General features: G+C 40.9%; 1 protein-coding gene across 1 annotated transcript in view; it reads right to left on the minus strand.

Moving 5' to 3' along the window:
- The window catches only part of LOC146549708 (CMP-N-acetylneuraminate-beta-galactosamide-alpha-2,3-sialyltransferase 1-like), a 41,895-nt gene extending 20,891 nt beyond the window's left edge, over positions 1-21,004 (minus strand). The window contains exon 1 of the mRNA XM_085261981.1: positions 20,952-21,004. The gene's annotated coding sequence lies outside the window, so the exon portion shown is untranslated. The remainder of the gene's footprint in view (positions 1-20,951) is intronic.
- Positions 21,005-27,513: the final 6,509 nt, after the last annotated feature.

Here is a 27,513-nt window from a genome sequence, read left to right on the forward strand (position 1 = left end):
AATCCAGAATTGAATTCAAAATCCTGCTCCTCACATACAAGGTCTTAAATAATCAGGCCCCATCTTATCTTAATGACCTTGTAGTACCATATCACCCTATTAGAGCGCTCCGCTCTCGCTCTGCAGGCCTACTTGTTGTTCCTAGAGTATTTAAAAGTAGAATGGGAGGGAGAGCCTTCAGTTTTCAGGCCCCTCTTCTGTGGAACCAGCTTCCAGTTTGGATTCGGGAGACAGACACTATCTCTACTTTTAAGATTAGGCTTAAAACTTTCCTTTTTTCTAAAGCATATAGTTAGGGCTGGACCAGGTGACCCTGAATCCTCCCTTTGTTATGCTGCAATAGATGTAGGCTGCCGGGGGATTCCCATGATGCATTGAGTTTTTCCTTTCCAGTCACCTTTCTCACTCACTATGTATTAATAGACCTCTCTGCATTGAATCATATCTGTTATTAACCTCTGTCTCTCTTCCACAGCATGTCTTTATCCTGTCTTCCTTCTCTCACCCCAACCGGTCGCAGCAGATGGCCGCCCCTCCCTGAGCCTGGTTCTGCCGGAGGTTTCTTCCTGTTAAAAGGGAGTTTTTCCTTCCCACTGTCGCCAAAGTGCTTGCTCATAGGGGGTCATATGATTGTTGGGTTTTTCTCTGTATCTATGAAGCGCCTTGAGGCGACTTTTGTTGTGATTTGGCGCTATATAAATAAAATTGAATTGAATTGAATTGAATAGTTAAATTTACCCTTTTTAATTTTTCATATTTATTTCCTATCTTATTCATAGCCTTTCCTTTTTTGTTTTCTTTAGGTCACGAGTAGTTGTCCAAGCATTTCACTACATATCGTACTGTGTATGACTGTGTACGTGACAAATAAAATTTGAATTTGATTTGAATTTGAATTTTTGAATTTGAACTGTGTCAACGTAACATTGTTGAGTAAATTCACAGGTTTGTCCCTCTGCACATACTGCTACGTGCAGAGCCCGCCTAAGTAAGGGCCAATGCGCATGCGCACCACCCTCTTTCTCAAGCTTGCTTTTTCTTCGCCATGTGGACTGGTTCGGCCGCATTTTTGTCCAAAAATCAGGTAAGAAGTCATTTTTCTTGTAAAGCCCGTCTACATATATATGTTCACACGTCAGTTAATGTCGCAAGTGCTACTAAGAAAAGAGTACAGGCAGGGTTTTGCCCGGTAAAGGTTTGCTAACGTGGACTTGCTGCACGTGAGTTTCCAAATGATTTTGGAGGGGACTCCATTGCAATAGCAAAGCTCTGTTTTCAGCCCAAATGTAGTGTAGCGCTAGCGTCGGTATGCGTCGGTACAGGCAGCGCATTCGGTCCGGCACGCACTTTCGCGCCGAGTTTATACTCGGACGCCTGACTGCGTTGCACTTTAGCCAACAACAGTGGAGAAGCGCTCCTCACTAGCAGACAGGTTAGGGTGTATTTTCTGTCTAATATTTCAGCTTACGTTTTGATGTAGCTTGCAGAAAGCATTTAGTAAGCTGGTGTAAGATGAACTGCATTAATGTTGTACAATGTCCATGGGATTTCTCACTCGACTTTTAATGTCAGATTACACACACATTTACACAATATGCAGTGGTGATGATGTAGATCAATAAATTCATTGTTGTAGCATACAATATTAAAAATAAAACTGATTAATATGAAACATTAACAATGTTTGCTTCGGCTAAAAGTTATCAAGGCTGACGAAGGCTGACGAAAGCTTGGTTTTGCATTTGCTGGATATTTGCTGGATATTGATCTGAAAACTCTTTTTTTTTTTTTTTTTTTTGCTGCGTCACGACTAACTTTTTAGCTAACGTAAGCTAAAGTGGCAGTGTCTGTTTTTGTTTTTGACGCTGTCGCCGGTACGAGATTCCGGAATGGCACCACTTACCTCAACATCCAGCTGTGAAAGCTGCATCAACCTGAGCCAAAAAGTGATCGAGCTGGAACAAAGGATATCCACGCTATACCAAATCCAGGGGGCTGAATGCGAACTTGACACGATCCTCCTTGGCAAAGCTCAAACCACCGCTACTAGCGCTGAGCTAGCCGACACAGTGCACCATCCAGCTGCTGTGTCCCAAGATCCCGCCAACAGTCAACACAGGCTCTCAACTTGCGTCGCTGGTGCTTCTGCCAAGGACGAGAACTCCTGGTTTCAGCTAGGGGCCAGACCCAAGGCTCTGGTCAGCTCCACTCCACTCCAACCAGCGCCATGGACCATGGTTGAGACGCGTGGTGGCTGCAGAGGGGGCAGGAGGATCCGTCTCTCGCACCCTCACCCCTCCGGTGCGGTAGTATTGGAGAATAAATTCAATGTCCTGGATCCTGTGGACTTTCCTCCTCTGACCGCTAGCCCTCGCCATCCCGCTGTGTCGCTGAGGTCTGCGCCATCTCCACCACTACGCCCCCGGAGCCGCGGCGGGCAACCCGACGCTGTGGTGCAAACTCACCGCGGAGAGCTGTGCTTTACCCCGGCTCCTCGGAGAAGAGGACCCACAGCGCTGCTACCTGGGAGTCACTCACGCAGTCCGGCTGGCGCATCTCAATCTGAACACCCCCGGTGTCGCGGCGCGGGCGTCTCAGATGGCCAACAGCCCTCGGTGGCACCTCCTCTCTCCACGCTGGTCCTCGGGGATTCCATCGTCAGGAACGTGCGGATGAGGGGGGCGCTCACGCTGTCGTTCCCGGGAGCCACTGTTGTTGACATAGTGGACAGAATTCCCAACATTCTGGCATCCCACCCACAGGTTAACCGGCTCATCATCCACATCGGCACCAATGACATCCCCAAACAGCAATCTGAGCTGCTGAAGTTGGACTTCCTCGAACTCTTCAGCCTCCTTGGTCAGTTGCAGGTGAGTGCTTTTATCTCTGGGCCCACCCCCACCTGTGGCAGAGGGATAGGCCGTTTCAGCCGGCTGCTCAGCCTTAACACCTGGCTTTCCTCTGCCTGTATCTCCCACGGCATGGGTTTTATTAACAACTTTGATGCCTTCTGGGAGAGGAGGCATCTTTTTGGGGCAGACGGGCTCCACCTCAACGCCTGGGGACGCCGTTTGCTGTCCGCCAATTTGGCATTTGGCGTACAGCACTCCCGCACATCGCCACTGTCTGCCACTGACTGATGCTCCCCTGGTCCCAGCTCCTATATTTGTTCCACTTTTAACAGTAATACACAAAACTCTGGACTAGGACCTTTCTCTCCCACAGTCAACACAATACCCGTCATAATCACAAACAGAGAGCAACAGAATTATCATAAATCCAGTAACTCCAAAAACATTAATAACCTCCGGCCTCTTCAAAAATATCAACATCCATTCAACTCTATTGTCAATAATCCACCAGTCTCAATCAGTATGGCACTTTTAAATGTACGCTCTCTGTCGAACAAGTCTTTTATTATTAATGATTTAATCTTAGATAATAAACTTGACTGTTTATTTTTAACTGAAACATGGCTGGGCTCGGATGCACCAGTTGTTCTCACTGAGGCCTCCCCACCAAATTTTAGTTTCTCTTTTTCTATTAGAAGTGGTAAGAGAGGTGGTGGGACTGCATCTTTAGCCAACAACACACTCACCACCAAACAAATTTTATTTGATCATTTTACCACTTTTGAATTCCATGCTATTGTTTTCAGCAGCCCTCCAGTTTTATCTGTCACAATTTATAGACCACCTAAAGACAGCGCTGCTTTTATCAAGGAATTCTCAGAATTTTTAACAAACATACATTCAAAATATAATATGATAATTTTAACCGGTGATTTTAACCTGCACATAGATAATCCTTCTGACCCTGCAACAAAAGAATTCTTAAACATTCTTCACTGTTTGGATTTTATCCAGCACGTCACGCAGCCGACTCACAACAGAGGACACACTCTGGACCTGGTCATCACCCATGGGCTGTCCACCAGCGTGTCCTCTGTTGTTGACTTGGCTGTCTCTGACCACTACTGTGTGTTTTTTAACATCACCGGTTTTATTCAGCGGAAGACCTCAGTGCGAACTGTGAGGAGGCGCTATCTAACCTCTGAAGTGACTGCAAATTTTACCAGGGTTTTAGTCAAATGCCCCCCTGTGATTTTACCTGCACCCTGCGATTTGATTTTTAGTTATTTTAACAGCAAACTGAAGAAAAGCCTTGACTCCGTTGCTCCACTCACCACCAAAAAGATTAACGTAAAACATGCATCACCCTGGAGAAACGAAGAAGTCAAAAAACTCAAAAGAAATTGCAGGGCAGCAGAAAGGAGATGGAGGAAAAATAAAAATAATATCAACCATCAAATATTTTCCGAGCAACTTAAAATGTACAATAATACATTAAGGAAGTCAAGAAATTCATACTTCGCCAAAATAATCAGTATTAACAAAAATAATCCCAAGGTCCTCTTTTCCACCATAGATCATTTATTTAACCCTGATTTTAAAAGCTCCAAAAGAACCCCCACAGACTCACTCTGTGAGCAGTTTGCAGACCACTTCAGGGGAAAGATCAGCGCCATCAGATCTGATATTTTATCTAATCGTGATATGTTTGTAAACACATCTGAGGGCTCGATTGTACCTGAGGAGACACTGGACAGCTTTGTCCTGGTTAATGCTGAGAATTTTCAGAAGGTTTTCTCCACAGTGAGACCCACCACATGTCTTTTAGATCCAATCCCCTCTTCACTCTTTAAAACACTTTATGGATTTTTTGAGGCTGAGCTTTTATACATGATGAATTGCTCTCTTCAGTTGGGTGTCTTCCCTGCTGCCTTTAAAACGGCGGTGGTGAGGCCCCTTCTGAAGAAGAGCAATTTGGATTGTAATGATTTTAATAACTACAGACCTGTATCCAACTTACCATTTTTAAGTAAAGTCTTAGAAAAACTTGTTTTTACTCAGATTACTGATTTTGTCAATGATAGACAGATCCTGGAGATATTCCAGTCTGGATTTAGGGTGAACCACAGCACAGAGACTGCTCTCCTAAAGGTTTTAAATGATCTTAGATGTAACTGGGACGCCCAAAAGCTCTCAGTCCTGGTGCTACTGGATCTAAGCGCAGCCTTTGATACAGTAGACCACGCTATTCTTTTAAACAGACTAAAACACATGGTGGGCCTCTCTGGTGCTGTACACAACTGGTTCACTTCCTATCTCTCTGACAGATCTTTTATGGTGAGTATGGATACATGCTCCTCTAAGATCCATGAAATGACATGTGGTGTGCCTCAAGGGTCGGTTCTAGGCCCTGTACTTTTTAATTTGTATATGTTGCCTCTCGGCAGTGTCATCAGGAGGCATGGAGTGAACTTCCACAGTTACGCTGATGACACGCAGCTGTACATCTCCGTGTCTCCTGATGACACCAGACCAATGGATGCCCTTTTTAACTGTATCTTGGATATACGATCTTGGATGGCAGAAAACTTTTTACAGCTTAACCAGGACAAAACTGAAGTTTTAATTGTCGGTCCTGAGGCTCAGAGAGAGAAACTCTTGTCTAAATTAGAGGCATTTTCACTATGTCCTTCGCTACAAGTGAAAAACCTGGGTGTTATTTTTGACTCTGAGCTTGGTTTTATCCCACATGTTAAACATGTAACCAAAATTGGATTCTATCATCTAAAAAATATAGCCAGAGTTCGCCCTATTCTCTCTCGGGCCAACACGGAGATGCTGATGCATGCTTTTATTACCAGTCGCATTGATTACTGTAATGCCCTGCTCTCTGGTCTTCCTAAGAAGAATATTTCAACTTTACAACTCTTGCAAAACTCGGCAGCTCGTGTGCTGACGAAGACCAGAGGGCGGGCCCACATTACACCGGTTTTAGAATCGCTGCACTGGCTCCCCGTGTGTTTCAGGATCGATTTTAAAGTTCTTTTATTGGTTTTTAAATGTCTTAATGGTCTTGGGCCTTCTTATCTCTCAGATCTGCTTTTACCATACGAACCCTCGCGGACCCTGAGGTCCTCTGGTGCTGGCCTTTTGATTGTCCCTAAAGTCAGGACACATACTCACGGAGAGGCAGCTTTTCAGTGGTATGGTCCTCGTCTGTGGAACAGCCTGCCGGAGGAGCTCAGGGCCGCAGAGAACGTACATGTTTTTAAGAACAGGCTCAAGACCCACCTTTTTAATTTAGCTTTTACTTAGCGTTTATTTATTTTTTATGCTTATTTATTCTATCCTGTTATTCTATTATTAATTTAGGATTTACCTAATATTTTTTGATTTTATTCTTATTCATTTTTTAATCTTCTTACTCTATTTATATTTATATTTATATTGTATCCTGTTCTTATTTATTTTATCATTTTACCCTGTATATATCGTATTGCGTCATATCTCCAGTGTTTCCTCGGAGGGCGCTCTCTGCACCGGGGCTGTTATTGACCGTGGCTGCTGGTCTCTGGGGTCCTCTCAGCCTGGTTGGGGGGCTCCTTGGCCTCCCTCCTGCTGTGTGCCCAGCCCGGAGGCTGCGGTCTGTGACCGGCTCCCGGTGCAGACGGCTCTCTGTTATAATGTTTCCTCACTTGGCTCATGCGAGCCCAGCCCAATTTTTACTCTTTAAGTGTGCGCGTGTGTGTATGTGTGTGTGGGGGTGGGGGGATATATGTGTATTGAGAGTGTGGGGAGTGAGTTGGAGGGTGGGGTGGGCTGCTTTTAACTATGTAAAGCACTTTGTGCTACATTTTTTCTGTATGAAAAGTGCTTTATAAATAAAGATTGATTGATTGATTGATTGAATGTGCAAATTATTTAGTTTTTTCAGGGACAGTGTAATGAAAATGTCTTTTGTGCTTCTCCCCCAGATACGTTGATGTGGCAGTGCAAATTGTGCAAAAAAGTGGTGTCATCACGAGCTCTGTTATTAAAACACTACAGGTTAGTTCATAGTAGACAGCAGTATCCATGTGCCTATTCTGATTGTGTCTGTGTTTTCAAAACATGGAATGCTCTACATAGCCACTTAAGCAGATCACATACCCAAAGAACTCTAGACAAGTCTGTGAGTTTGGCAACATTTAACTGCCATTTGTGTTCCTGCTGCAACATAGCTTCAGAGCAGGAGTATTTTTCTCACATTAACAACCATCTAAAATGTAACGAGACTGTGCATTGCATGTTTGAGGGTTGTTCTTTCAAAACAAATATCTATGGTACATTCAAGTCTCATCGAAATAGGAAACACAATCCTTATACCTTAAAAGACTTTAAAATCGGTATTGCTAACACTATTGTAGGCCAAAAATCAGCTGATGACAGTACAGACACTATTGTAAAAGAGGACATAAGTGCAAATATTGATCACGATACAACTACAAGTGAGACTGAAGATTTGGCAAATGTAATAGAACTTAATTTTGCATCTCTTTTACTTAAGTTGGAAAACTATTTTCATGTTCCCAGCATAGCAATTGACGAGTTGCTTTCAGAATTGCACTACCTGATAAGCTGTGCATCAGTGCCTTTGACAAATCAAGTAATTGTAGACATACTCAAGAATCATAACCTTTGTCTAGACCAGCCTGTTATTGAAGAACTGACAAAGGCAGTTTCTTTTAACCCTTTGTTAAAAGCCATAGAAAAGGACGGCACACTTGCCACTGCCTTCAAACGCAGACAGTATTACAGAAAACATTTTGAAGTTATTGATCCAATTGAATACATTCTCGACTCCCAAAGCAAGAGGACCTTTCAGTATATTCCTATTCTAAAATCATTACAGCAGATATTTAAACAAGAAAACATACTGAACAAATTTGTCACTAGCCACAATCAGAATCCTTTTGTAAATAAGGAAAAGTATACATCATATAAAGATGGTCTACATTTTCAAAATAATGAGTTTTTCTCAGGCGGTGAACTAAGAATCTCTATTTGTCTTTATGTTGATGATTTCGAAATTTGCAATCCATTGGGGACATCACGGAAAAAGCATAAACTTTGCTCAGTTTACTGGATTTTAGGTAACTTGCCACCAGGTAGTCATTCATCCCTCTCTTCTATTTATTTGGCTCTCTTGTGCAAAAGTGAGGACCTTAGGACCTTTGGCTATCCAAAAATATTTGAGCCACTTTTGCAAGACCTTGTCATTTTAGAGCAGCAGGGAGTGTTCACTGACAATTTAGGGATCAACTTTAAAGGCACTGTCCAATATGTAGTGGCAGACAGCCTCGGAGCTCATGGATTGGCCGGTTTTGTGGAAAGTTTTTCTGGAGATTACTTTTGCAGGTTTTGTACTGCTACACGCTCAGAGATTGAATCAAAAGCTACAAATAGTGACTTTTCTCTGAGAAGTGAGGAGCTCCATCGTGTACACATAGCAACTGCACGTGAGACAGGGGTAGCTTGTTGTGGTGTGAAAAGCTCGTGTGTCTTGGCAGACAGTCTGTCTTTCTTCAAGGTCACTGCAGGATTCCCCCCTGATCTTGCACATGACCTTTTTGAAGGTATTGTGCCTTTTGAGATAGCTGAGTGCCTTCGAATACTAATAGGCAAGAAGTACATCACTTTTGAAAATCTAAATAGACTTGTTCAGTCATTTCCCTACAAAGGAGGGGATCAGACTAATCGCCCTCAGAAATTGCCTCACAATTTTCTTAGTAAAAAAACTGTTGGTGGCAATGCACATGAAAATTGGTGTTTACTAAGACTTCTGCCACTTATTATTGGACAACACATACCTGAAAACGAACCAGCTTGGGAACTTCTACTAGATTTGAAGAATATTGTTGAGCTTGTTGTGTGTCCTGTTCATAACAGTGACTCAGTTGCATACCTGGAGAGTAAGATTTTAGACCACCATCAAAGGTACAAAGAAGTATGCCCAGATAGAAGACCATTGCCAAAACATCACTTTCTGGCTCATTATCCCTCAATAATTCGCCATTTTGGTCCACTTGCCTTATTATGGACAATCAGATTCGAGGCAAAGCACACATTTTTTTAAAAAGTTGCTAGACACACAAACTGCTTCAAAAACATAACCCTGTCTTTGTCAACCAAACACCAGCTCATGATTGGCCATTACATGCATTCATCAGGCTGTAGCAAAGCCACTTTTGAGGTTTCACGAGTCTCGGCAGTCCCAGTAGAACTTCTCAAACGTGAAATTGCACATTGTCTTGCTGAAAAGTACCCTGACACAGCTGTAGTTAGCCTTGCCCAGAGTGTGTCTGTTGCGGGCATCTACTACAGGAAGGGCATGTTAATAGTACATGGATCACTGGGGGGTCTGCCAGAGTTTGCTGAAATCCTGCAGATGTGTATTTTGGCAGATTCGTTGGTGTTTATAGTAAAAAAACTGAGCTCGTGGTACACTGAACACTATGGATCCTTCAAAATTGACCCATCTCCAAAGGAAATTTCTCTTGTTGCACATGAGGATCTGGTGGATTGTTATCCACTTTGTGACTACCAAGTCGGAGCTTCTCGCATGGTTACATTAAAGAGATACATACACTGTTCAGGTAATTTTAATGTCCATGTTGCCGATTTAATTTATGTGCTGTATAGCAGTTCTTCTCAAAGTTTGGTTCTTAAAAATAGTTGGACCAGAACTTAAATCTACTCGGATATGTTTCAAGCCTTGTAAAAATACTAGAAAAAAAATTGTGCTGCAAAATTCTGAATACCACTAAAAAAATACCTGCTTCACCATTGTAACATGTACTGAAGTTTGGGAACCACCTGCTCATGTTCTTGCACTTATTTTTTAGAGTAACAGTTGGAGATTGGGACATCAGAAATGACAGCCCCAACAAAGCTTCTGATAATCCTGGGGGAGAACAACGCACTCAAGTTAACCCTTCCTTTGGGGATACCAAAGAATGTTAACGAGCTCAAAGCGGAGATTGAAAATCAGTGCGGAGTTTCTGAACAGTTCAGATTGCAGTACATGGACACAGATTTTAATCAGTTCCTTAACATGACATCCACATTTGATCTAAAAGACATGGACAAAATAAAAGTGATTAAAACAGGTGTACCAGAAACATCCACTGGTAGTAATGAAAGCAGTGTGTCCTCATTTAACTTGGGTAGCCCCTGCTCTGGCCACAACCCTGATTATGACACAGATATACTGTCATCGCCAGAATCCAGGTCATCAAGCTCCTCGAGCTCAGCAAACTCCACGCTGCGATCAGAAGCCTGGCCACTGGACTTTCGCATACCTGAGTTTAGCTTCGATGTAGAGCTGCAATTGACAAAAGGCAACCAGGAATTCCAAGCCAATGGAACACTTTTAACCCTAAAACCAAAGCTCAAGTCTGACATTTTAGAGAGCTTGTCTTCAGAAATTCTGAAGTACAAAGCTTACCCTTCAGCGACCATGGTAAACAGACGAGCGATCTGTCTTCTTAACGGCCAAAAGAACGTAGTATCACTGCGTCCGTCCAGTTGATCATAAACAAGCTGAGCAGCCCATGGTCTGCCTGTGTTATTTACTTCTGCTGTCAACCGAGGCAGCGCGCTGCTCTGGCTCCACTACGGGGGACTTCCCTCTGTGACAAGAACGCTTGATGTGCGTTCAGCGAACAAAGGTGAGGGACTCAAGCGGCAATATTACTACGAGGCAAAACGTATCAGAATCGAGTTTTATCACTTTTCACCTTTGCGCCTTGCCGCATTTACGCGGCTCACAGATTTGGATTTATCACTCTGTAATGATGCGATGGTCTGTCTTATAAAATCAGCTCAAAAGTAAAGCTATTGCACCAACATGCTTTACCTTACAAACAGTTTTGAATCTGGTACTTGTTGGTGTTGTCTGTAATATTCAGATTGTGGTCCTGGATGTCCTCTGCTGTTGGTTGTTTTGTGCCGGGATCACACCGTGCGTTTTTTCGGCCGTCGCACACGGCTGCCCATGCAACTCTCTTACGGTGTGTTCACACCGAACGCGATAGAGGCAGGCAGAGCGTCAGGCTTACATGTAAAGATGGAAAGGCGCGCTGACCCGCGATTGCGGCTCCCGCGAAAATTCGGAAGCAGATTTGCGTCGCGAAAACGTGAGTGTAGCGCGTTTCAGGCGTTTGACTCGCGAAAAAAACCACGCGCGTGAGTTTATGTGTTGCATTTTGTGCATACACGCGTTTCGCGTCCCCCGCTCGAGTTGGAAAAATCTGAACTTCAGCGTCAAATCTCGCCGCGACAACCAATCAGGAGCCTGGTGACGTGGCTGTTACCTAGTTCAAAGGGGCAGATCCAGCCAAAGCCCTTTATTCTTCAATAGAAGGAAGGCTAATCAATGCCGTAGCAAACAACCCGGAGCCGTACGACACCAGCTGCTTTCTGGACCGAGACAGGAATATAAAGGACGAGCTTGGAGGAAGATATGTAAAGAGATCGGGCAACCTGGTAAGTTCATTCATTTTCCTTAAGTTTTCTCTAAAGTTTTCACTGACCCGGGGAAGCCGCACAAAAGCTAGCAAGCCACCGCTATTTTCCCACTGACGTACAAATACCGTTCTGCTTTTAGGCATGTTGTCATTTAGGAATATATTTTATTGTTTATTAATAAACAGCACACAGTGGTCCCGCTGTTCATCCGTCACTGCCTCTTTTTTTAAATTTTCTTTTTCTTTTTTTTTGCACCGTACAGCATTGCATTCTGCAGCCTGATTGACAAATCTGCTCCGTGTCGTGTCTCCTGCGCTTGCCAAATTTATCATGTTTGGTTTTGATAACCATCACGTCCAATAGAAAAACAGCACAAAAACACCCATAACTATGAGCCTCATTCGGAAATAGACACCTGCACCGCGAGGGAAAAAGGCGCACGAAAGTGGCAGGCAGATGAAGACAAACCGCGGCATATTAATACTTTTACGTTTTGCAATCTACAAAGGCTTGCACTTTGAGAATCAATTGTGAGAACTGTGACCAATGTTCATGTGTGTGTGTGGAAAACAGTGTATAAAGTGCGTGGCCAGGGGCTAGTTATTCTGAGAACCCCTGCTGCAATAAATGAGGGACCCCTGTATATACTTTCTCTATGATTATTATATTCAACCTGTTAGAACCAACTGATTCTGAAGCAGAGCATCCCCTGTTGATTCTCCTGGCTTCCCAGTCCCTGAGCTCCTGCTGCTGCACCCACAGGTATGTACAGCAAGCACTGATACCTTTTTAGCCGGTGGGATTGCCTTGTGATCACCTTTACTAAAGATCTACAACCAATCTGATTATATCCTGTTTTTGTTTTTGTTTTTTTCTCAATGTTGAAATTAAAATCTAGTAGCAGCCTTCTCATTTCTTTGTGTTTTGTGCTGTTTTACAGGCCCACAGGGGAGGACGGCTCCGAGGCAGATGAGGGACGGGTCCCAGGACGGTCCATCGGTGGTGGAGCTGGAGCCACACCAGTCTCCAATGGAGCATTTCCTCCTCAGCCTGGTTCCTGCTCTGGAGAGCAGCTGGTCCTTTTTATTCCTGTCTCTCTGTAAATACTTATATTTTATATATTTATGTTTAATGTATTTCTGTGTGAGAATTTTAATATTATTTCAAATAAATTTTTATAATGACTAATGTCTCAGTTCTACTACACAGCAAATGTTGGCACATGACTTGACACATGTAGAATTTATTTCATATTATACTAATGACAAAATATACTGATACAGTGGGATGCAGAAGTTTGGGCAACCTTGTTAATAGACATCATTTTCCTGTATAAATCGTTGGTTGTTACAATAAAAAATGTCAGTTAAATATATCATATAGGAGACACACACAGTGATATTTGAGAAGTGAAAAGAAGTTTACTGGATTTACAAAAAGTGTGCAATAATTATTTAAACAAAATCAAGCAGGTGCATAAATTTGGGCACCACAAAAAAGAAATGAAATAAATATTTAGTGTATATCAATGTGTGTGTCTCCTATATGATATATGGGGTGCCTTTGTCTGGACGTGCTTCCCATCCAGAGCTGCACAGCACAGAGGGAAATTCCAGCGCTCCTGAAGTCCCTCTGTGATGGACCGCCAGTCTCCAGGTGAAGGCACAGCCATGAAGTCGTCCACTAGACAGTCCCAGATGGCCGTCGCTGCCTGGGGGGTGATCTGACACACCGACTCTGTAACTGAACGCTTGGTGCTGAAGGAGTCCGCGGTGACAAGGAACCTGGACAAAATTGTTCAAAATCAGTATTATGTGTACTGCAGTTACAAAATACATTATTCAAATTCCAAAATACTTTTGTGATGTCAGATTTAAATTACAAAACATGAATCTTACATAAAACATTTTGTAATTATAAGGATAATTACAAAATGTATATTAGATAATATCTAAAACAGTTGTGTTTTGTTTTAACTTTAACATATCATAATTTGATTGGTAGCAACTTTTGCCACTACAGTGAGCCAATCACTCATAATTCCTAAACATGTCAATCAGGTAGGAATGAAGTAAGACATTAATAGAAATAAAGAGTTGTGTGTTGACATGTAGCCCTTTCCTTGCTTAAATCATTAATATTTTTGAAAAATTAATCTGTGATAAGACAGCTTATCAAGATAGAACCATGTAACTAGAGATGAACCAAACTGTTCACAGTTTTATCTAACTCTGTTTTAATAAAGGCTGTGACCCCTGCTATAGAGTCTGACAGCTGCAGGGATTATATACAAATATTCAACTATCCCAGAATTAAACCAGGTCTAAATAAAAAGGAGTGAGTATCACTACAAAGGTTAACTCAGTGGTGCTAATGCTACAGTTTGATATCAGCAAACACCGAGCGCATACATTGATGTGACACCACAGCCATGCTATCATCGCAAACACTGATAACAGCATAAATCGAATTAAATCGGGGCTTGATGAGACCTTCTGAGTATCACTAGAAATATTATAAACAGTCGTCTTTGTACCACAGTTTGCTTTCAGTAAACACCGACAGCATTCACTGTTAGCATAGCACATCCATGTTAGCAGTGTATAAATGGATGGTTTAGCATATTAGCACAGGTATCAATAAAGGACTACCGTATTAAACACTTTTACTAACCTCAGGCAGACGGACAGGCGCTCTGCAGGTGGGATTGAGCGCCTGTAATTGGTGTCTAGGCGGGCGATTCTGGGACTGACGCGGGACAGCAGGTCCTCAAACTGGCCGAGTGAATGACGGTGATAGCGCTGGAATCGGCCGTCATCCAGGCGCAGCTCCTGGAGCAAGTGGTGAAACTCACCAAACTGCTCACGCCTCTGGAGGACCTGATGGACCCAGGTACGGCAAGGATGTCCTTTACGCCGCTACTCTGCTCTCCACAGTAAATAGAGAAGGGAGACTCTCTCTTCAAGCGCTAGCTCGACAGCTGCCATCTTGCAAAGATACCGGTCTTGCAAAACTTCCTCCCACATCCCTCCCACATTTCCGGTTCACGCGCGTTAAAATATGATATTTTGGGGCGCGATGGATTTTTCTTGGACACGCGTAGAGGTGCGAATGTGCACGCGTCAAGTTAGGGGCGTTTGGGGCTTTTTTCACGCGCCCATCGCGTTCGGTGTGAACACACCGTTAGGACTCTAGAGACGTGACACACTGTGCAACACACGAGTTCAGTGACCCAAACTCAAGCAGAGATATGGAAAACATGCAGAACAGTGGGCCCTGAGGACCAGGGTTATGGGAAACCCTGGCTTAATACTACAACTGTTTTTTCATTTGTCCTTGCAAAACCTCCTGTTCAAGTCCTCCAAACATACCCACATCACCCCGCTTCTCTTCCAGCGTCACTGGCTGCTGGTCAACTTCAAGGTTCATTTCAAGATCCTGGTTCTGGTCCTTAGGGCCTTACATGGACAAGCACCATCATACAATGGAGATCTTCTCAGTCCCAACACCCCCAGCAGGTCCCTGAGGTCCAGTGATCAAAGCCTGGTAGTGCACAACAGTCCAAAGACCAAAAGTGACAGATCATTGCTGCTGTGGCCCCCAAACTCTGGAATTCTCCTCCTAAGCCTTAGATCAGTGGACTCAGTGGTTTACTTTAAAAAAAAAATCCTCTGTTCAGGCTGGCTTTGGTGTGACCTCTTGTTCATCCTCTTCCTCACTGGATTCTTCATGCTGCTGTTTTTGGTCGGGTTTCTGTTTTTTTTGGGATCCTGTGGTTACCTTTTTTTGCTCGTCACATTTTTTCAAATGATAATGTTCCTTCTTTCCTTAATTTTTTTTATTTTAAATTTTGTTGTGCTTCTGTAGTGTGTCATGGACTTTTTTTCCTCAAAGCATTATATACATTTATTTTGCTGAAGTTAACTGAAAATGTCTTTAAAGTTTAGCTAAGTCAAATTTGCTTTTATGTTTTACAGAACGACACAGTTGCAATGAGAAGAGTGTGTACGCTGAAAGGACTTGCAGTCTACCTCAATGAAGATCCGAACAGCTTGATCAAAGAATATCAGGCAAGTAATCAAATAGAAACAATTTCCAGTAATAAAAATTTAACTGACGGTAATTTTTCCTCACACACATTCACTAGATTATAACAAAAAGTTAAAATTAGAACATTATTGGAGATATAAAAGCACAAGCTTATGCGGGAGTGACCCTTGCCATTACAGTTGGGGTGTAATGTGGGCTGAGTGTACTGTCTTTCTGCTTTGTTGTTCTGCCGTGTAATCTAGATGATGGACCAACACCTCTCATCTCGCTCTGAGCTGTCTACTGTTTTGCAGCTTAAAGGGATATTCCACCCCAAAGTGAAAATTGGTCTATTACCATATTACCCAGAGTAAGATAAGTGAGAAAAAATAATTTTGTAACCAGTGCAATAATTCTCCTGATCCGGCAGCAGTCTATTTGTCATGCGGCGGCTGTGTGAAGGCAAGAGAGGACCCAAATGCACGGCTCTAGACACACGGGGATGAACTCAAAGGCCGGTCTTTATTAACAGGAACATAAGAAGTCATATAAAACTATACTGGGAGCAACTAAAAGCTGAGGCGCTGGGAAGACACGGAAAATGCACACAACCTAGAGGGACGACGCAACACAGAACAAAGGGACACTCTGACATAAATACACAGAAGGTAACGAGGGAAGTGGGAACACACGGGGAACACAGCTGAAGACAATTACTCATGGCCGAGCAGGGAGGACACGAAACTGACGATACTGACACCAAGATGTGGACCTTAAACACAACACAGTACACAGAGATGAGCACGGAGAGAGAGAGGCAGAGAGAGAGGCAGAGAAGAAGGATGAATACGAGGGGATGAGGAGAACACAGAACACATAGGATGGGAACACTGTACCAGAGCAAACACCACAATAAAAACATGGACACAGAGGGAATCCAAATACCAAACCAAACAATCCAATGGACATAAGAAACAAAATACAAAACTACAGAAAAACTAAGAACACTGGGTCAAAATGACCCAGGACCATGACACTATTTGCTTTTGCCTAGCATTTAAAAAATGGAGTGAATGGGAACTATAAGCATTTTGGTTGCAAATGACTCTTTAATGGTACGAATTATTCCTGGTGAGCTCAATAATCATGTCGACTTTAAATGAAAAGTAATAAGTAACTTGAAGGATTTGGAGGAGTAGATTTAGACTTGGGAATACATTATGGTTACCACATACAACACTGTAAGCCGCCGCTGCATGGTGCATGGATATTCGAATATGTGTTTATTTATGGAAACCAGAGGCTTTTTCAACCACTGTTGTTGTATCCAAGTGCTATGCCATGGCGGGTTACAGGGTGCTTTGGCGTAACCGTAATGTAGGCCCAAGTCTAAATCGCCTCCTCCTGCAAATCCGTCGTGTTACTTTTTACTTTTCATTTGCAGTCGACATGATTATTGAGCTCACCAGGAACAATGGGTATAAGATCAGAAATGTACTGTGCTGGTTACAAAATGCTTTTTTCTCACTTCTCACTTTCTCACAACTCTTGGCAATATGGTAATAGACAAATTTCCACTTTGGGTGGAATATCCCTTTAATTGATAAGAAACCCTGCAACTTGTATTATTATGTTTATTTATTTTTTTAGGATGTGGACTTCCATGAGGCCGAAAGTGAAATGGAGAAGACGCTCATTGGCATCTACGTCATCAAACCAGAAGGAGAGCGTGACCTTGACCCGGCAGAAGACATTGGTATCATAATTGAGGGTGTCGCTGTGCTCAGAGATCTTCCTGATGTTGCCACTGCTGTTGTGTTGTTGTTCGGCCTGATCTACACTTTAAACATGAGCTACCCATCCAACCTCAGGTACACTTTTGAGTTTTTTCAGAAAGTACTGATGGGACTTGATGCTAAGAAGCTATCAAACAAAGTTCAAGTGCTCAGAAACAAACTCCTTGAATAAAGAGGAGGAAGCGGGAGGCCCTTATTGCTTAACTTAGTTTGAATGCTTTATGTTCAGGTATAGTTAAGTTGTTCATAAACACTTTTTTTCATTGTCAGTACGGTTTCTTGGGAACATTCACCAGTTTTAGAGAACAATAATGTTCATTTGCATTTTAGCAAAATACTGTTACTTTAAAAATTGGTGTTGCACTTCTTCTACTACTTGTCTGTCATTTTCTGTATGTTGTCATTTTAAAAAGTTTTAGCGGTTAGGCCACTGTGATTTGATATTTCAAAGAATGTGACATTTGGCAGCTGTCTGCAACTTGGGATGTAACCATAACTTGAAAAACTGAGTAGCACTGTTTTACAGTACAGTTTTTGAACAAAACAGCCAATTTTCACTGTTTTAAATGAGTTTAGTTTGCTCTTTCATGCTTATCAGTGTTTGAAAATAATTCCTGAAACGTCTTGTAAAATGTAGGATTTTTTCACTTCACTGATCTTTGAAGTAAAATATTGTTTTATGCACAAAGTATTTAGTTAAAGTTGTAACAAGTTGTCTGTATTGATTGCACTTTGTGTTAAGCTACGGCTCTACAGTCTTTTCGGTCTGTCAACAAGTATTTAATATGCACTGAATGTGCTTAGTAAAGACAGGACTTTGTTGGATCATTTTTTTAATCATTTTAGTTTGACGACAAGTTGGTTAGCACTTTATAATGATCTACATTTTCTGCACAAAATATTCACTTGGAATTTGTAACAAGTTGCATTGATTGCACTTTGTGTTAAGCTGTTGTGCTTGGAAAAAAGTATTTTATATGCACTGAATGTGCTTATTAAAGGCAGGATTGTGTTTGATAATTTGGGTGCTGTCTTCATTTCTTCCTAAAAGATCTCCCTAAGATTTACTTAAAAATGTTATGTCAAGTGGTTCCACATAACTGCTTTAAGTAACTTTTAAGAAACTTTGCTATTTTGTATGGAAGTAACCAGTGTAAATGATTTATTTGTAATTGTATTGAATAGAAATTACTTAACAATTTTATATAATTCAAAAGCAACAAAGTTATGTAGCAGCTACATAACAGTTTTACAAAGATACTACCTAACCAGGTTATGTCCTTCTAAAGCAGAAAAGTTATGTACCAGCTAAGTAACAGTATTACAAAGATATTGCCTAAACAAGTTATGTAGGCTTAAAGCAACAAAGATAAGTATCAGCTAAGCATTGCAATTAAGTTACATTTAGCCAATACACTTACGTAAATCTAACTTAACAGTATTGAGTTCAAACTAAGTAACAACATTTCTTAAAACTTACTTAAAGCAGTTGTGTGGAACCACTTGACATAACTTTTTTAAGTAAATCTAATGTTTTATTTTTTTGAGTGAATATCGCACACCACTACATTCCATCATCAAACAATACTGTCTCACTCACGGCGCATCAATGCAATGTCAGAAAATGTTTTACAGCAGCTACTTCTGCGCATACGCCACAGTGAATTTTATGCAATATAGCTAGATGAATCCATGGATGTGGCTGGCCTGGCGCATCTCCTTGTATATGTGCGCTACATTCATAGAGGAACCATCAAGGAGGACATGCTGTCCTGTAAACCGCTGGAAAAAAGGACAACTGCCGCAGATTATTATTATTATTATTTTTTTTTTAAAAAGCTGGACACATTCATGAACACACATGGACTCGTGTGGGACAGATGTGTTGGCATCTGTACTGATGGCGCACGGGTCATGACTGGGAGACACGGAGGTGTGGTTTCGCGTGTGCAAGCAGTCACGCCAAATGCTTCTTGGGTACACTGCAGCATCCACCGAGAGGCTCTTGCTGCAAAGGGAATACCTGTCCGTTTGAAACATGTTTTGGACACGAGCGTAAAAATGGTTAACTTTGTGAAAGCCAGGCCGCTGGACTCCCGCTTATTTACTGCGTTGTGCAATGAGATGGGCAGCGAGCATGAGACATTATTACTTCACACAGAGGTTCACTGGCTATCTAGAGGGAAAGTGCTGACCCGTTTCTTTGAGCTGAGGGATGAACTTAAAGTTTTCTTCAGTAACCATCCCTTTGAGCTGTCTGAACGTTTGCATGATGAAGAGTACCTTACATGCCTGGCTTATCTGTGGGATATATTTTCGCGTCTGAACGAGCTCAATCTCGGATTACAAGGCGTTTCTGCAACTATATTCAATGTTCAAGATAAAGTTGAGGCCATGATAAAGAAGTTAAACCTTTGGAAGAACTGCATCGATACAAACAACACTGAAGTCTTTCCCGTGCTGCATGATTTTCTGCGCTCTAATAATCTCACACTATTAAAAAGTGTAAAGCGCGAATGTAACGTGCACCTTCAAGAGCTGGCGGTGCAGTTACGCCGATACTTCCCAGAGACGAATGGCTCAAATGATTGGATAGGTCACCCGTTCACCGCCGTGCCTACTTCGTTATCACCGTCTGATCAGGAGAGCCTAATTGAGATCGCCACAGATGGATCTCTAAAAGTTGAACACGCTCAAAAGACCCTGGCGGATTTCTGGATAGGACTGCATACTGAACAGCCCGCGCTGGCTAAGCGCTCTGCCAAGACTCTGATGCCTTTCGCCACCACATACTTATGCGAAAGGGAATTTTCTGCTTTAACAAACATGAAAACAAAACACAGAGCAAGACTTTGTGTGGAAAACAAGACTCAGCCTTTCCCAAATTGAGCCAAACATCGAAGAGCTATGTGCCTCTGCTCAAGCACATCCATCACATTAAATAAAGTTCTGTTTAATGAAAGTTCATATATGGCCTTTAAGCTCTCGACAAAACGGTGAATTCTAATAAATCTTTTGATACACTGCTAGTATTAAGTAGTAAAGTTCGTTATTAAAATTTTGTCATAACTAAAATATATTAATAAATTCATTTGGTGGTGAGAAATAATAGACTGCAGTATTTATTTTTATGCATGCGGTATTGCAATGCATTTATAGACACTAATTAAGAGTCGTTCATAGCAGGGGGTATGCGGCTGAGGGTGACAGATCTCAAGGGGTACATGGCTGGAAAAAGTTTGGGAAGCACTGGTCGAGACAACCCAAAATGTGATGTCCACATATGTGGACGCCAGGTCCTAGGAGGTTAATGTTATCTGTCTGATTTCAAAGTATCTGTCGCATCTGAAACATGCTGCAACTCGCAGCTGAACTCTGGTCCAGTTTAACCAATATATCTGTGCAGCAACGCTAACACTGGGATTACCTAATTTGTAATCTTTTTAAAACCATCTGTTTAATCTTATTATATGTAAAAAGAACTAACAGAAATAAACAAAAACACATTGAGCCATCTCCCAAAATGAGAGTACACGACACCCCATTTATAGTAGTGAATCATATAAGTGATCATTCTATCATATTGAAATTAGATCTGTCAATCTATTCAAGACTTTTGATACAAATTAGGACAGAAAAAGTGTGTCTAGGAGCTACATTTGAGAAAAAATAAAATAGAAATAATGATAAAATAAAAACTTCATTATAATAACATAGAAAAGAGTTATGTGTCGTTATAAAGGTGTTGAGATAATAACACACTAACCTGTTTTACACAAAGAAAGTGGAGAGAGTAGTTGTAGATGTGATCAGTCTGCAGTCTCTTTCTTGTCTGACAAACTTTACCTTGTGGTAAAGACTTGCAGTATCCTGCCATACTCAGAACTGCTTCCTCCTTGTGGTGAAGCCCTGTAATTATCTACAGTAGTGATGGTAAATTTGATTCTTTTTACTGAATCGAGTGTTAATGAGTCACTCACCAAAGTGAATCGGATTTTTTGAGTCATTTGATTCACTGAGTCAGTTGACCAGAGAGTGCAAAAATTTTAGATTTTCACTCAAACTTAATTTGTTTCCCTTTTCATGTAAATCCCACTGCTAAGATGAATGATTAAAAAAAAAAACAAACTATTTTATAGAGAAAAAAGAGCAAAAACATTTCTAAAATTAAGCAACTTCCCATCAAAATTGCTTAATAAACATTTATTTTGTTTATTTGTATTTTATTAGTATTTTCCTTAAGTGTGTCAAATATATATTTTCTCATCTAAATGTCCACTGCGCTGTGAGCCAGGGAGCGGTAATGCGCCTTAACATTGGTGGCCAACCAAGAAGAAGAAGAAGCTGTGAGCCAGGAGGGAGGGGGTGAGTGAGTGATTCGTTCGCTCGCTCTTTGATTCAGCACAGGAGGGAGGGGGTTAGTGAGTCCTGAGTGATTTGTTCGCTCGCTCTCTGATTCAGCACCTAGCTGGATACTGGAATGCCTAGAGTTGTACAAGATCAATGGGACCCTAAGAGCCTTCATCAGGAACTCAATGGGGATGTGGCGTACAACACTAGAGGCCAACTCCAAGCCCATAGCACAAGTCACCATCAAGTGCGGGATCTACCAAGGAGATGCTCTGTCCCCACTGCTATTCTGCATAGGCCTGAACCCCCTCAGTGAGATCATTAACAAGACTGGCTACGGATACCGACTACGGAACGGAGCAGTTGTCAGCCACCTCCTGTACATGGATGACATCAAGCTGTATGCCAAGAGTGAACGAGACATCGATTCACTGAATCACTGATATATATATATATATAGTGTGTGTGTCGTTCTAAAGCAGGGGTCTCAATCGTAAATGAGCTGTGGGCCACTGATGGCACTATCATCTCACTGACATATTTTTTTAGCTTAAACTTTTTTTTAAACTATCTGAAGCCTTTCATTCAACTACCAAATAATCAAATTGGTACTCACTTTCTGGCCAGACACGTGGCAGCACTTCTGCTATAATTTAGTTTTTATATAACAAAATAAAAATGCAGACGTAAGTGTACACATTAGTTTTTGACTGCTAGTGAAAACTGTTTTCTTTACAAATAATTCTCTCACTGAACTAACACATCCAATCCCTCAAGATGTTTGTGTTCTCTGGTCAAATTGTTTTCATATGAAATTATTTTTTGCTTTTTAAAGAAATTATTTTATTTTGCACATAAGAACAAACAAATCCTCCCTAACATAAAATCGTAACTTCAAGGGCCAAGTTGGATTACATTTCTTCACGTAAATGTATTGACCACAAGTAGGGGTGATGTGGGCCACGAGTTTGACAACACTGTTCTAAAGGGTGGAGTTTTAAGGATGATGACTTTAGGACATTTGTGACAGGTGCTCAAGTCTTGATGAAAAAAGGAATATTTAGATCAGTTCCATAAAAGGGTGGAGACCAAAGAAATTGCAGTGAAAAACATCTTGGCAAAGATGCAATCTGTGGATGCAATGTGTGGTGGACAGAGGTGGGTCGAGTATCCAAAAATTGTACTCAAGTAAGAGTAGCATTACTTTAAAATATTATTACTCAAGTAAAAGTGAAAAGTAGTCTTCAAAAAAGTTACTCAAGTAAGAGAAAAAAGGACTTGGTGAAAAGACTACTCAAGTAGCGAGTAAGTTTTTGAAATGTCTGATTTATTTTTTAAATAAATGCTATCAGACAAACAAAACTAAAAAAATATACAAATTTTAGTATTTTCAAAAGGAATATATGTAGAATAGAATCAGAAAGGGGTTTATTGCCAAATGTTGAGCAGGTTTACAACATTAGGAAATTGCTGCGGTGCTTCAGTGCAAACAGCACAAAAACAAAACAAAAGTAATTAGAATAGAATTCAACTTTATTGTCATTGACATGTACAGGTACAGGGCAACGAAATGCAGTTTGCATCCATCCAGAAGTGCTTTAGTGATATAGATATATTACAATATATATTAGCAATAATATAGATATGTGAGTATATTACAGAAATGGGTCTATTATGGTATGTTATAATGTACACAGTATGAAGTATGTTGTGAATATTCTATAACTATAAGTATGTACAGGCTGTAGTGAGTACAAGCTATGTACAGGATATGAACAGGATATAAATATGAAAAACTATACAGAATATGAAATAAATAACTTTACAGAAATCTGAGAAATACAGCTATACAGAAATGGGAACTATGCAAGTTGTAAACAGTTGTAAAAAGATCAACAAAATAAGGCACAACAATTCAAATTTCCACATTTCAGTTTTTCAAAACATAAAGCTTTTTTTCACCAATACCTACAGTAAATAATATAAATGTATAAAAAATGCAAACAATTTCCAGTGACAGGATATGCTGTAAACTTTATATTCATTTTTGCTCCAAATGGCACAGCAGCCTCAGAGAAAACATTAGAATGAGGCAACTTCAACAAATGTACATACAAGGCAGCTCAGTTTACCATAAATTGTATGGGTGTGCATCTATTTCTGCATATTTAGCAAAAATGTGCCAATTCTTCACTCAGTGAAGTGATGGTTAAGCTTCAGTAGCAGTTTGCTCTCTATCTGTGAAGCTGTAACTGTTTAGCAGTGAACAGGAGTCCTGCCTGACTAAGAAGTCCTTCACAAGCTCCAGATGCATGAAGAGCTGCATTGATTGCATTTGATAAGATAAGATAAGATAAGATAACCTTTATTAGTGCCACACGTGGGAAATTTGTTTTGTCACAGCTTCTTGAGATCGACAGCTTCTTGAGAGCTTCTTGATGTGAGGAAAGCCATGCAATAGATCCACACCTCCAGTGAATGGACATGAAAGGTAGCTCTCCAGCTCCCTGCTTCTGGCTTTCCTGACCCCATGGATCCATCATCTTAGTTGGTTAGGCTGCTATTTCCGCTGGCCTCATCCAGCTCTGAGTCTAAGGCTACGTTCACACTGCAGGCAAAAGCGCATCAAATCTGATTTTTCTGACACTATGCGACCCATAGCCGATCATGGTATGACAGTGTGAACGGCACAAATGCGATATTTTCAAATCCGATCTGGGTCACTTTCGTATGTGGTACTGAATCCGATGTATATCCGATGTTTTAGAAAGCGACTGCTGTTTGAACGGTCATGTCGCATTAAATCCGTCCTTTACGTCACTGACACAAGACAGACGCCAATTATCAGCGCCGCAGAAGCGCCCGAGAAGACATCGCGAACGGTTCCTGACCATCCACTGTATTTGTTAGTGAAACGTTAACATTTTATTTGGACTGCATAATCTGCAGATTCTGACAGAAATGTGCAACTATCATTTGAAGCACCGCTCCTCTGAAACAGCAATAAGGATAATTATTAGGTTATCTACATTATTATGTAAATAACAAAATAACTTAAAGCAAAAAAACGTAAAGTCCGAAGTCTTTATTTTAACCCTTTAAAGCCGGTCAGAGCAGGCACACTCTGTTTTGCGTAACTATTTTTAAATCCCGGTAGAACTGGAACCACGTAAGCTAGCGCAATAATTTTTTTTGCATATGAAACCGGAGGAATTGTACTTACATCTTATGCCATCAGCTTTTCCTTCCACATATAGCTTTGCAAAAATTGCATAAAAAGCGCTTACAGCAACAAAAACATAATATTCCACAAACAGGCTTTCTGGAATATTATCAGCTGTTCAGAACACTTCCTACGTAGGAATAGACGTCAGCGCGAACTATCGCATGTCCGCCATTACCTGCCCGAAACCGGAAGTGACCTCATTTTCGCGGAAGTGTAGTTTTTTTTTTTTACTTCAGGGCCTCATAAGCCTATACTGGTGTTTTTAAAAGTTATCTTTGACTTTATGACTTTCTGTATCATTTCTGGGATGCTTAGAACTCAAAATTTTGATGCATATGCTGTTTTTGCAAATTTGCATTACAATATTTATTTTTGTTTTTCCTGCAGTATATAAAATTTGGTGTATTTCAAAAATAAAGCTATGAAGACACTCAAACTAAATTTCCTGCAACTAAATTGTGCAACTTTTTTGTATTTACAGTTTTGAGGGATAAGCCTCTTAAATTTCTTTAACTAGAAATATATGTTAAAAAAATAAAAACGATTTTCAATTTTTTTTGTAGTTTATTGCACTTTTTGTAGTTACTATGCAATTAATGCATACATATTATTAAAATTTGGGTTATAATGGTTATATTGATGTATAGCAACTTGAAATGCTCCCAAAAATGGCACTACAGCATGTAAAAATATAATATAAGATCTGGCGGACTTTGTTCTATGGTAGGTCTTAAAGGGTTATGGGCCATCAGTCAAACAATATTGTTTGCTCTCGGTCTAAACAGAGCGCGTTGTGTGTGACATCTTCTTTTGCGCATGCGGGCCGCTTTGAGCGTTCACACTAGAGAGTGTTTGCTGTCGCATTTGATTTGTAGTGTGAACAAGCAGACAAAAAAATCAGATTTGATCAAAAAATCGGAATTGAGCATTAAGACCTGCAGTGTCAATGTAGCCTAAGTCTTGTCTGATGAAGTTGAGACCTGTGGAAAGATGTATGGTTTTCAAAAGAATTAGGTCTGGTCATTATAGTGCTGTATACACTGCCAAGCTGCGGATGTTTGGCAAGAAGATTTGATGACACTGGAGATGTTTTTTACTAACTCTTGTAGAAAAACAAAATCTTGTCATTCATTTGCAATGAATTCCAGATTAAGTTTAAAATAAGAACGCGTGCAAGGCTAAGCAGTGATAGCCAATATATCCTACTGTTTGGCTGTTACTCTGGGAAAAGATGAGAAAGACAGTGATGGAAGCCGTGACTGGAGCTGCGATGTAGCCTATTTAATATTTATATTGTACGAACGTGATAATTATGCATATTGTAATAACGTGATATTATATTGTGCAAACGTGAAAGGTATATTGTACTAACATGATAGTATATTGTACAAACATGAAAAGTATATTGTTAGAACAATATACTTTTCACTTTTCTATTTTTCTTTTGCCTGGGTGGCAGCTCTACGCTTCCGTATCCGAGTCTTTTTTCAGTGTGGCCTCACAAAATTATCACGACTGCAACAACCATGAAAAGAGCTGGATGGACACTGCTGCTCAATTGCAGCTGCCTGGCCAATGTTTTTCATAAGTAATTTAGCAAAGTTCATGGTGGTGGTGCGTGTGTCTGTGTGAGTGAAAGACAGAGAGAGGGAGAGCGAGAGACAGATTTTGTATGATAAGCTTCATGTTATGGACACACAGTTTGAACACTCAAGTTGCATCAGAGCATCGGGCCGTATATTGTGAGACCCTGCATCGTCACCTATGAACTTCTAACCCCTGCGATTCAATTGTACAGTTTGAGCAGGAGCTGAATAATGCGACTGGAAAAAAAAAATCGCACAGTATTTGTCCAGCTTAATGCAGACTGTTTAAACTAAACAAGCTGCTGTTTCACATAATAAACCCTGTTACCCTCAGTATTGCCTTCTGTTTTAACAGTTAAAGCAGTAGAGATGAGCTGTTTGCATGTGCGTGGAGCTCTAGCGTCATTAACCAGGCTAGCTGTTAGCTTATAGCTCACGCTAGCTAACCAGCGAGCAGTTAAAAGGACAGCGAAGCTGCACAAAGCATCCACAAACTTACTACAACGTAGCACCGAAAATATGACTCGCAGCTCGAGCTCGACAGCTTGTCCCAAGGGCGTAGATTTGGTTTTGCCATTGGTGGGGACGGATGATTCAGCCACCGAACCCTGCCCTGTTTCTTTTTTTTCCTTTTTGTCTTTGCTTCTTCATAAAAAAAAAAAGAAGTAAATATACTTGCCTACTTATGCTATTCTACCTGCTTTTAAACCATTTAAAATCACAATTCATAGTTTTATATGTTAATTATATAATGTTAAATTACTATTAAACAAATGACTGACTAAGTATTTTAGGCTTTAGTTTACTTCAGCCATATTCCATATAAATCAGGTATCATATAAAAATAAAAACAGCTTCAAATACAGTCATGACAATAAAAGAATATGACTTTAAGGACTTAACAACATTAGTTCAGTTATAGTGCACCAACATCTGTTATATTTTGGCACTAAGGGAACACTGAATGACCTGGTGGGTTTTGTCCATAAAACTACTCATCTAAGATGACCACAAAGTAAAAGATCTCTCAGCAAAATTATGCAACATTTTAGGCACTATTGCCCCGAGCTGGGATTTTGTTTATTCTAAACATGAACTACTGTTACAGCAACAGACATGAACTACTGGTGTCCCACACAGCAACTCAATATCCACTATGTGAAGGA

The sequence above is a fragment of the Mchenga conophoros genome, linkage group LG22, assembly GCF_057382185.1.
Source record: "Mchenga conophoros isolate Kocher_MC1m ecotype Shallow Benthic linkage group LG22, M_conophoros_male_GT1.1, whole genome shotgun sequence".
NCBI lineage: Eukaryota > Metazoa > Chordata > Actinopteri > Cichliformes > Cichlidae > Mchenga > Mchenga conophoros.